Consider the following 11,772-nt stretch of genomic DNA (forward strand, 5'->3'; position numbering starts at 1 on the left):
AACGGGAAAGAGTGCCGAGTGCTTCGCGATTCCGCAGCTACGATGGATGTAGTTCACCCCTCTTACGTAGAACCCGATATGTTCACCGGCGAGTGCGCATGGATCAAGCAAGCCGTGGAAGCTCATAGTGTGTGTCTGCCCATAGCAAAAGTGCTGATTGAAGGACCTTTCGGAGCACTTGAGACGGAGGCCGCAGTGTCATCTATGCTGCCCCCCCAGTACCCGTACCTATTTTCGAACAGGTCCGATCACCTCCTGCGCGAGAAGGGGCTTTTGTTTGGCGAGGCTAGCGTTCAGGCCTTAACCAGATCGAAGGTTCGGGAGCTCGCTGCAAAGGCGGTAGTTGCGGGGCCGACGTTGTCGAACGATGAGAAAGGGTCAGAGGCGCAGCAAGCTGATATTCAGAGCACGCCCGAACTGAATAAAATTGAGCCTGTAGCGTTAAAGGCACCAGATACTGGAGAGGAAATGCCCGACACGGGAAAGTTAGAAGAGCTATCTGCAGATTTGCTCATCACGCCTACGTCAGACGGACTTAATAGGTTGCTAAAAGTCAGCCGGTCGGCTTTGATAGCCGAGCAAAAGAAGGATGGCAGCCTAGAAAACATACGCTGCATTGTCAAGGAAGGTATCGCCAAGAAAAATGCTCGCTTTGTGGAAAGAGGTGGGGTCCTGTACCGGAAGTATCTAGACCGCAGAGGAGTGGAGTTCGATCAGCTGATCGTGCCTCTGTGCTACCGTCAGGATCTGTTGCGCTTGTCGCATGGGGGTTCGTGGTCCGGACACCTAGGAGTTAAGAAAACTAAGGACCGTCTCTTGCAAGAGTACTATTGGCCAGGGTGTTTTCGGGACGCAGACCACTTTGTGAAGACATGCGACACTTGTCAGCGGGTGGGCAAACCAGGGGACAAATCGAGGGCGCCGTTGAAGTTGGTACCTATCATTACGGAGCCTTTCAGACGGCTCGTTATTGATACAGTGGGACCTCTGCCGGTAACAGCCACGGGGTACAGACACATTTTGACTGTGATCTGCCCAGCGACAAAGTTCCCTGAAGCAGTGCCGCTTAAAGAACTAAGCTCAGTTGAGATAGTCAATGCACTACTGTCCATATTTGCGCGAGTTGGTTTTCCTGCGGAAATCCAATCAGATCAGGGCACAGTGTTTACTAGCGCTTTGACGACAGCCTTTCTCGAAAGGTGCGGGGTAAAGCTGTTACACAGCTCAGTGTACCACCCTCAGTCGAATTCCGTTGAGAAGCTCCACTCCGTCATGAAGCGCGTGTTGAGAGCATTGTGGTTTGAAAAACAAACTGACTGGGAGCTGTGTGTGCCTGGGGTGACGTTGGCATTAAAGACCGCGCCGCATGCAGCTACGGGGTTTTCGCCAGCTGAGCTAGTGTACGGTCGCTCGCTGCGATCTCCGCTTCGCATGCTTCGATACGGATCACTGCCCTCTCCAATGGCTGCAGACCATCTCTTCCACAAATGGCCGCCTCCTGCGCTGGAGCCTCGCTTTGCAACAACATTCCTTTGAGGTGCGTTACAAAAAGGGGAGTCTCAACGGTAACGCCGATGGCTTAAGTCGAAGCCCCTAACGTGGGAATCAGCCTCAAAATTGTTTGTTACTGATGTTTTTCTTCCTGAGGCAGGATTTTTTTAACCTATTGCTTTTGTGTAGTGTTTTAAAGTGATGACGTGCTTTCTAGTGCAATTTTTCAATTTGTGGATGTGTTCTGAGTGCTGCAAAACTACTGTAAGGAACTAGGCAGTGGTATAAAAGGGGAAAGAGCCTGGCAGGACTTGGTGAGGGTTGTTTCGTGCTTGCTGACTGAGCGGTTGAGTTTCGGCGTAGTTCTAACGCTTGCCGGGAACGAGAACAAAAATGTCAACTCTCCCTAAGTCACTTTGCAGTGTCCTGTATGAACCTGAACGAGAGAACGAGGCCTTCTCTGTGCGCTGCGCTCAAGAAACGCCGAAGGACGACCGTCTTCGGTTATGAGCATCATCAAGCGACATCCCTCCGGACAGCGGATGCAGTCCCCTGACCATCGGGATCTCCTTCCCCCGTCGGGGCGGTCTGTTACGTTTCGCCTACGGCGCGCGGTATAGCCGGCGCGGATGCAACGGACGCCGGGGCTTCGTTCCAAGCAGCGGACATTTTGGCCCGTTCAGCGCCGCCGATACGCCTCCCCGCCAAGCGCGTCCAGGCGTGTTTCAGTGCCACGTGTCTTCGTGTGTGCGTGTGTGTGTGTGTGCCACGCTTGTCAAAGCGCAGCAGCCGGGGAGAGGAGCTCCCCAAGTGTGAAGCGAGGAGGTCTGACAGGCGCCGGCCAGGCGATGCGTCACTACACTCGTCTCAACTTGTCTCTCAGCTCGTCCGAGCTCCGCCGTCACGTGGTCTCATCCCGTGACGTTCCTTCTTGCCCGCGACGCCGAGAGTATAAGAGCAGCTGCCCCCGGACGCCAGGAGAGAGGCTCCGATTTCTTCTGTCGAGTTACGTGCACTCCCGTCTCTCACTTCGGTCGACCTGACCGCCCGCTCTTTTGCGATGTTAGAATAAACCAGTTGTTCTGTTACCAGTCGACTCATGCTTTGCCGGGACCTTCGGATGCTTCCAGTGCCCCAGGCCGCCAGGCCAACGCTACCCTTGGGGCTTGCGACCCGTTTGCAATAACGGGCGTCAGCGCTGAGTTTGCAACAACTCGTGCCAGCGGTGCGATCCTAACAGGCAGTTCACAACAAAAAAGTCATTGACCAAATTCTGTTGGTATATTGTTGTATCGTGTTGAGTATTATTGAGCCATTGTTGAGTAGTTTTCAACAATAAAGTCGTTGACTAAATTCTGTTGATATATTGTTGAATAGTATTGAGTATTATTGAGCCATTGTTGAGTAGTTTCCAACAATGAAGTCGTTGACTAAATTCTGTTGATATATTGTTGAATAGTATTGAGTATTATTGAGCCAATGTTGAGTAGTTTCAACAAAAAGTCGGTGACTAAATTCTCTTGACATATTGTTGAATAGTATTGAATATTGAACCATTGTTGAGTAGTTTCCAACAATAAAGTCGTTTACTAAACGTTGTTAACCTATTGTTGAATAACATTGAAACACGAGCAATATTGAGTTTCGAAGTATATGTGAAAAACACACGAACATACGTATGTGTGCGTTTTTTGCATATATATGTTGCTTTACTGATCACTTATCACCATTGCATATATACAGGGTGTTGTTTCACGTTACTTGAACCATAGACGTATATACACGTGTTTCAGCTAACTTTACTTAAACTAACTTTAAAAATATGCCGACGCACCATAAGACGATGCGACCAAATGCATGTTGCTCACTCTTATATGTGTCACGCTATTCTTGTATTTTTCCTAAGTAGTTAACTAGTCAAGAAAATTAGCCATTCTGAAGGAACAAAATTAGGAGAAAAATTCCAACTAGGAAGTTCTAGAGCACTTTGTAAAACGTCCGATTAGGCCATTTCTAACTTTCTATCTATTAAGTGTTAGTGTTTTTCAGCTTACTGCGGATGCCCGCGAAATACAAGAAATATCACCTGACATACCCGCTTGCGCGCCGTGCTTGCAGCGCTCTCAAACGAGCATACCATCGAGCAGGGTGTGTTGCCGCTTAAAAGGCGACAGGGCAGTGACGAAGGCGTTGGCTGTGGTATTGACGCCAGCGACGTGCTTCCCTCGCTGCGGTTCATGATGGCGATAAACAGACGGGTGTTCATACCGGTTAAATGGTATGTTTTAGTTTGTGCGCGGAAAGCTTAAGAGCAGTGCAATCACGACTCGCAGGCGGGCATGTCACGTGGTGCTTTTTGTATTTCGCGAGCATCCGCCGTAAGCTGAAAAACACTAATATACTTAACAGATAGAAACACAGAAACGGTTTATTCGTACGTGTTGCCAACTGCTCTGCAACTTTCTAATCGGAATTTCTTTCCTAACTTCCTTGCTTCAGAAGTTGGTTAATTATCCTTGACTTATTAGCTAATTAAGCAAAACACAGAAATAGCGCGACACGCTACATACCAAAGGGAGCTACATGCATTTAGTCGCGTCGTCATAGAGTGCATAGAGTTTACACTCGGCCTAAAGTTAGCAGAAAGAAACACCCTGCATATATATATATATATATATATATATATATATATATATATATACACGCAGGAAAGAGACGACGAACTTTCTGGAAGACTTCTTTAACTTAACGTTTTCGGCTGGTGGACCAGCCTTCGTCAGAGTACAGTAACGCATGTACAACACATACACAGCTTTAAAGGCACCGTATCACGAGCAGAGGGCGCGCTATCTGCACTGACCAGACCATACACTGCGCATCATAAATCGTTATCATTGCGCATTATAAATGATTATCAATGACACGCATTTTGGAATATACAAAAAATGAAATGCAGATGTGTTCACGATACAATACATACAAACATGACTCTCAAGTAAGTGCCAGCGGTTACCATGATGACCTGAAACACGTCCACCCGTACAAAAATGAGTGTTGATTAACCATTGATATATTGTTGGGGAATTGTTGAAACAACGGACTTCAACAAATTTTCAAGAGCAATTGAGTTCACTCAATCCTTGCACAACAATATTACCGTTGAGTGTTCTCAATAAACAATTTATTGGGTAATTTGTGTTGATTTTTCTAGTTGTTCCTTTGTTGTGTAGCTGTTGAGTCCAGTATACAATAATTAGAAATCGCATATGAAGACATCCCAAACATGTTTTGCGATGGGTTCCAACCTAATTCCTGTCACTTTGCGGCAGGTAGGTTCTTCTTTCGCCTCGCTTTCATTAATAGAAAATTATGTGTGACCGATGGGGTAGAATCGAACGTCGGCCGTCGAGCCCGGTACTCTAACCAATAAGCCACGCGCGCGCGCATAATCCTCTCATTCGAAAGCTAGTAAGCTCTGAAATGCTTGGCGTGTGCGCCGCGTGCCACTTCCTGGTGCTGTCGCTACAGCTTGCGCTTTGAAGCGCCTATCTCCGGGACCGCCCCACTTTCGTAGCCATTTTCGCTACGTAAAAACTGCAACGTTAGACTAGATTCATGACCGCCCAAGTTCATAACGATTTATTTCTTCGCCGGTGTACAAATGCCATCGTCGTTTTAACATACACTAGATGACATAACCATTGGTACGATCCGAAATGAGCACGTTTCGGGGAGCAGAAGAATGCGAAATTCACTTGCAGACACGGTGACTACGCGCATGTGGAGTTCCCCAAAAGTAGACACGGCGGCAGCGCGGCCGGCGATAAGACAGGTGCCGACAGGCGACGACGCTACCTTCGAGCATCACGCACTGTGGGAACCGTAGGATGCAAGCGCGCACACGCTACAAACATACACGGTGAGGTCTTCGAATTTTCTGCGACGTACCCTCTGTCCGTAAAGCAAATATAGTTTTTTGTCCAATGTCCGTGGTACTAGAGATCAAAGAATGAACGCGCTTTAAGATCGCAGCGCGCAGCCGCTATAACCATTGACTTCAAAGAGCTTCAGATTCAGCAACAGCCGCAACAGTATCACAGCTAATCGCTGTATCTGCGGCTGCTCCCGTTACTCGCCTTGCAAGAAGCACGCGATTTATTTGAGCCTCGCCGAACTGTCGTCTTCTCATGTTCCAAGCCTGCAGGTCTCGTATGTTCAGTTAAGAACACCACAGGGAAATGAAAGAAATACAGGTAACGGACTTTTATTGTACCTTACTTGTCACCTCGTCGTCTGCAAAGATGCTGCAAACTATTTTAGAAGTTTTATTTTTGTAAAAATAGCAAAACTAGTAGTAATGTTTATTTCTAGGTGGCGCGACAAACGTTAAGGTAGGTTCGGGTGTGTATGTGTGCGCGCAAACGGGCGCAACGGAGCTTCATTTTGCGCACACTTTTGCAACAGTACACATGGTTACCGCTAGTTTCGTAGTCGCATTTTTGGTCGTAGTATTTATTGTTTACGCTATAAATTAGGTAGTTCTTAAAAATTTATGATGGTTAGTCGATGAAAAATTATTGCTAATCAATTAGTGGTTCTTAAGTGCCGTTATTTTGTGTTTGAAAGGTTTTTATAACTGAATACGATAGTGAAGCCATGTGAAGCTGTGAACGGCTCTCGGACTCAGTTATTCGGTTGCAGTTGTGCGGTGGTTCATGCCTCGTGCTTCTTGATGAAAGTATTTTCTTTTCGGACATCATGACGCACATTTTAGTGAAATGCTTTAACGACGATAAGTGGGACGTTTATCCGGTGAAGTGGTTGGCTCACCCAACAACTAGTCTTCGACTGATGTGCGAGCCTGACGGTTTTGATGAGTTGCGCGGCAGAGGCCATGATGCCTCTTGGAGAGAAGGCACCCCGAAACAGTCGCAGCCGCACTTCTGAAGATAGGTAAGTAATCTCGTTTTCTTGGGCACGTAGCCTTCTTTTCTATTTTGACAATGATGAGCGTGACATGTTAAGCACACCGTTCACTTTCTTGAAGCAAACCGCATGCCCCGGAGCAAATACGCGCGATACTAACTCTCGCTGCCGCCGTCACTTCGTTTGAAACAATGGTAGGCGAAGAGGCAGCGGCGCCCCATGTGCGTAAAATTGCATTGCTTCATTTGTTCCTGTCTAATAACGTTTCCTTCATTTGTATGAGAGAACACAATTGGAACATAAGGATCGGCTTCTCTGCGCAGTGATAATTTTCTACAGTGGCCACGTCATCTTTCATGGGGGCTCATGTATGCCGTCTAAGCGCTTGTTATCGCGTTCCGTTACGTGAGAGGCGCGCTGCCTTTCAAGGTATTTAGGCAGGCACTACGAGTTTAGGAGAACCGCGACAAATAATCGTGCAGCAGGTGTGCAGCTGTGCTACGCTTATACCACACTCGTACCGGAAGGCAGTGTTGCACTTCACGCTTACGCATTTCGTAACTATGGCGGCCTCCGTGGCAATTTGGGGCTCGAGGTCGTGGATACGATCCCTGCAGCGGCCGCATTCCAAAGGAGCGGAATGCAAAAACGCTCGTGCATTGTGCATTGTATGCACGTAAAAATTTCCAGGAAGTCAAAATTAATACGGAGTCCCCAACTACGACGTGCCTCATAATCAGATCGTTGGTTTGGCACGTGGAACATCAGAATTATTTTTTTTTCCGTAGTGGCTCATCGTATACCATACGGTTAGTGTGATCACCTTTTGTGCCGTAGCGGTTAGCGCGCCTCGATTTAGGTTGCGGCTAATGATGCGGCGCACCGCGAAATATATTTCGCCTCTCTGGGATTTGCGGAGAACGGCCAACCGATTAGTCACAGCTTCCGCGCGGTGACTGTACACGGATGCACAGCGCAAATGAACGGAGGTGTGGTGACGTGGTCAAAGAACACAGCCGCCGACGGGCTCACCTTATCGTCTATCACCGCCAAAACTACCGCAGTAAGCATCTTTATCTAGCGCGGCCCCCCCAGGGCCGTCTGCGTCAGCAGGCGTTTGGTGTGTTGCGACACCACGGACGCGAGCACACGAGGGTTGGACCCTCCCGCGTGTAGCCGTGCGCGGCTTAGCCGTGTCTGGGGAAAGGGGGATCCTGGGGGTTGAGTCGATGCTGGGTGTTTGGACCTTTAAGGCCCCCCGGCGGAGGCAACACACCTCTTCGGCCTCGGCTTCACACAGACGGCACCTCCAGGCTGACCCACCTGGAGGACATCGGCAGTCGCCTTTTCCTGTCTCTCTCTTCCTACAACCTTCGTCTTTCCCTTACTTTCCACCTTTCCTGTCTCCTCCTCTCTTCTATTTACTTCCTTCTTCTTGGCGGCAAGGGTTAACCCTGTGTGGCTATCCAACCTTGGGTACACCATATTCGGTTATAGTGACGGCGTACGACTGGCGTCGTGCAGACTTGGATGCAAGCTCTGCCGCGTCCCCTCGTTGGGCTCCGTGGTGGGTGGTCAGCGCTGTTGCCGAATTTTTATATATTTCATGGAAACTTCTCTCCCCAAACTCCCTGATCGCCCTCACAAACGAGGGCGCACCGAAGATCTCTTTCAGTTTTTCGGACGACAAGTCCAGAACTTTCCTAAATACCATGTGATTCACTCAGAAAACCCAGACAAACTAGTGCGTAACATTTCACCGTTCCTTGTTTCGAAGGCTTTAACTGAAGTTTTTGGAACAGGATATAAGGCGTCGAGAATGACAAGTGGTGATCTTCTCTTGGAGCTCCACGATAAGAAGCAGTACGAGAAACTGCCGAAACTTGTCTCATTTGGGGAGACCCAAATAACAGTAACTCCGCACCGTACCATGAACACCACCCGCGGCGTTGTCTCGGACGATGACATGCTAGAGCTCACTGAAGCTGAACTCTTGGACGGCTTCAGTGAACAGAATGTCATAAATGTTAAGCGAATTAAGATCAGGCGAGACGGTAAAGAGATCAATACGAAACACCTGATACTCACTTTCGGTTCAAGTGTCCTCCCCGAGTCCATCGAGGCCGGTTACATCAAACTTCGTGTTAGGCCGTACGTGCCCAATCCTCTCAGATGTTTTAAGTGCCAAAGGTTCGGCCACAGTTCACAGAACTGTCGAGGCCGGCTGACATGTGCCAAGTGTAGTGACACTGAACATTCCTCCGAAACATGCCAGAAGACTCCACACTGTGTCAACTGTGATGGCGAGCACGCCGCATACTCGCGCCCCTGCCCGTCCTGGAAAAGAGAAAAAGAGATTGTGACAATCAAAGTCAAAGAAAACATATCTTTCAAGGAGGCACCTAGGCGGGTGTCATACCTGTCTAAGAGTAGCTTTGCCGATGTGGCGCGTAAGGGGGCAGCGCCACAACGGCCTCCAGCGGCTGTCCGACCCACAGGCAGTGAGTCGGCAGTTACGCCATCTGCCCCCGCGGCGGTTGCAGCTAGCGCTGCTCCGTCTACCCAGCAGACGGGGCCATCGGCCCCGAAGGTGGACGCAGCCGAGGCTGCCCCAGCCTCCGAGGCCCCTTCCAGCGCTGGCAACGGCAAGCGCAGCCAAATCCCTCTGGGAGCCCCATCGACCTCCGGGCTGGTGGGCGCAGGGGTCTTGCCCTCCAAGGCGGGACTCCCTCTGAAAACTTCCCGCTCGCAAGAGCACGTGTCCGGCGCCTCACAAGAGGCAATGGACACCACACCTATCCTCAAGGCGCACCAGGCGCCTAAGGAGCGTCGAGAATCGCTCGAACGCTTCAAAAAGAACAAAACACCTATTACAGGGCCTCGAAAGGGCTCTGTAATCTAAGGCATCTTTCCGTTTCCGTACACACATCACTAATTTACATTAAATATGGATACACAAATCATACAATGGAACGTCAGAGGTCTCCTTAGAAACCTTGATGATGTGCAAGAACTGATCCACCAACACAATCCAAAAGTGCTGTGTTTACAGGAAACACATTTAAAATCCAAACACACAAACTTTCTCCGACAGCATGTTACTTTTCGCAAAGATCGCGATGATGCAATCGCATCATCGGGAGGTGTTGCAATAGTAATCCAAAAGAGCATAGCATGTCAACATTTACAGCTACGAACGGCCCTTGAAGCAGTGGCGGTTCGAATTGTTTTGCTAAACAAACTTATCACTATTTGTTCGATTTATATACCCCCACAGTACAAACTAAGCAAACATGAATTTCAGTCCTTCATAGATGAATTGCCAGAACCTCACGTTGTACTTGGAGATTTCAATGCGCACAACAGCCTGTGGGGCGACTCTCGTATAGATGCGCGAGGTCGTCTTGTTGAACAGTTCCTCTTCTCTTCTGGTGCATGCCTGCTGAATAAGAAGGCACCCACATATTATTCTCTCGCCAACAGAACATTTTCATCATTTGACCTCAGCCTAGTTTCCCCGTGTATACTACCTGAACTCCAATGGGAAGTTATGAACAATCCTTACGGGAGCGACCACTTCCCCATACTGATAAGAACATCCAAAGAAAACGAATATCCTCCACAAGCTCCTAGGTGGAAGATAGACACAGCCGACTGGCAGAAATTTCGATCTCTCTCTAGCATCTCATGGGCTGACCTGTCTTCTTTAGAAATTGATGCTGCTGTGGATTATCTTACAGCATTCATAATAGATGCCGCGTCAAAGTGCATATCCGAAGTAAGTGGTTTGGCATGCAAACCACGTGTACCATGGTGGAACAGCGAATGTCGGACCGCCCGTAAGAATCAGAACAAGGCGTGGGGGTTGCTGCGAGCTTCTCCCACCGCTGAGAATCTTGTCAACTTTAAAAAAATAAAATCCCAAGGTAGGAGAACCCGACGACAGGCCAGAAGAGAAAGCTGGCACAAGTTTTTATCGAGTATTAACTCGTTTAGGGATGAGGCCAAAGCCTGGAACAGAGTAAATAGGATTAGAGGGTGGCAAACACATCCACTCCCCCTGGTAAACACACAGGGCGATACACTGCAAGACCAGGCAGACTCACTTGGGGAATATTTTGAGAGCGTGTCAAGTCCAACAAATTATACACAGTCCTTTCTCAAATACAAAGAAACAGAAGAACGTAAGCCATTAAGAACTCCAGCACAAGCACTCCTGCGCAGAGTTCTACACAGACGCTTCGAAGTCAAATGCCGGGGTATCCTATGCAGCCGTCGGCGCATCGTTTTCGGAATCCGATGTACTGCATCCGGAAACAAGTATTTTTACGGCCGAGGCCTACGCATTACTCTCTGCTGTAAAGCACATAAGAAAATCGAAACTTCCAAAAACGGCGATCTATACAGACTCTCTCAGCGTCGTGAAGGCCTTAATGTCACTCAGCAAACATAAAAATCCCGTATCTAATGAATTATATTCGGTCTTGTGCAAAGCGTACTCATCTAAGCAGCATATCATAATATGCTGGGTACCTGGCCACAGGGGAATTGAAGGCAACGTTCTGGCGGACGAGATGGCCACGTCTATAGCATCGCAAGCCGTTAACCCTACCGCTGAGGTGCCTGTCACAGATCTGAGGCCTTTCTTGCGAAGGAGATTGCGAGACCACTGGCAACGCATGTGGGAAGCGGAAACAGATAATAAGCTCCACCTAATAAAACCACAGTTAGGATTCTGGCCCTCTACTACAAAATCGCGGCGAACAGATGTCCTATTCTGTCGTCTCAGAATAGGACACACGTTTGGCACACATAATTTTCTACTAACCGGAAGTGAGCCTCCATCCTGTGGTAGATGCGGGGAGAGGCTGACCGTACTCCACGTCCTCCTGGAGTGTCGGGAAGCCGAATCTGAGAGAAAGAGACATTTTCCCTTAGCATATCGGCAGCACATTCCCCTTCACCCATTAATGTTACTCGGCCCAGAACCGCTATTTGACACCAATGCACTTTTAAGTTATCTGAAAGATGTTGTATTGCATGTTGTTAGCCCCACATGTTCGTAGCGCCTCCTCTCTTCAGAGGATGGCGCTGTGATAGTTCTTTCGTATAGCACGTGCCTCTAGGCCCTTGTGTTTCAAGGGCTCCGGCGAGGCAACAGTGCTCCAGCTATTTTAACCATCTCATATACTTTTAATTCTATGTCATTCTTTTACGATGGATTTTAATGTTTATAGTATTCGTCATTAGTCATCGCCATAATTTTATATCACGTAGATTTTATGCACTTTACAGCAACTATTTTTAGGCCACTTTACAGCCAAGTCACATCTCCATAATACATCGTCAACATCA

The sequence above is a fragment of the Dermacentor andersoni genome, chromosome 8 (genome assembly GCF_023375885.2).
Source record: "Dermacentor andersoni chromosome 8, qqDerAnde1_hic_scaffold, whole genome shotgun sequence".
Lineage (NCBI taxonomy): Eukaryota > Metazoa > Arthropoda > Arachnida > Ixodida > Ixodidae > Dermacentor > Dermacentor andersoni.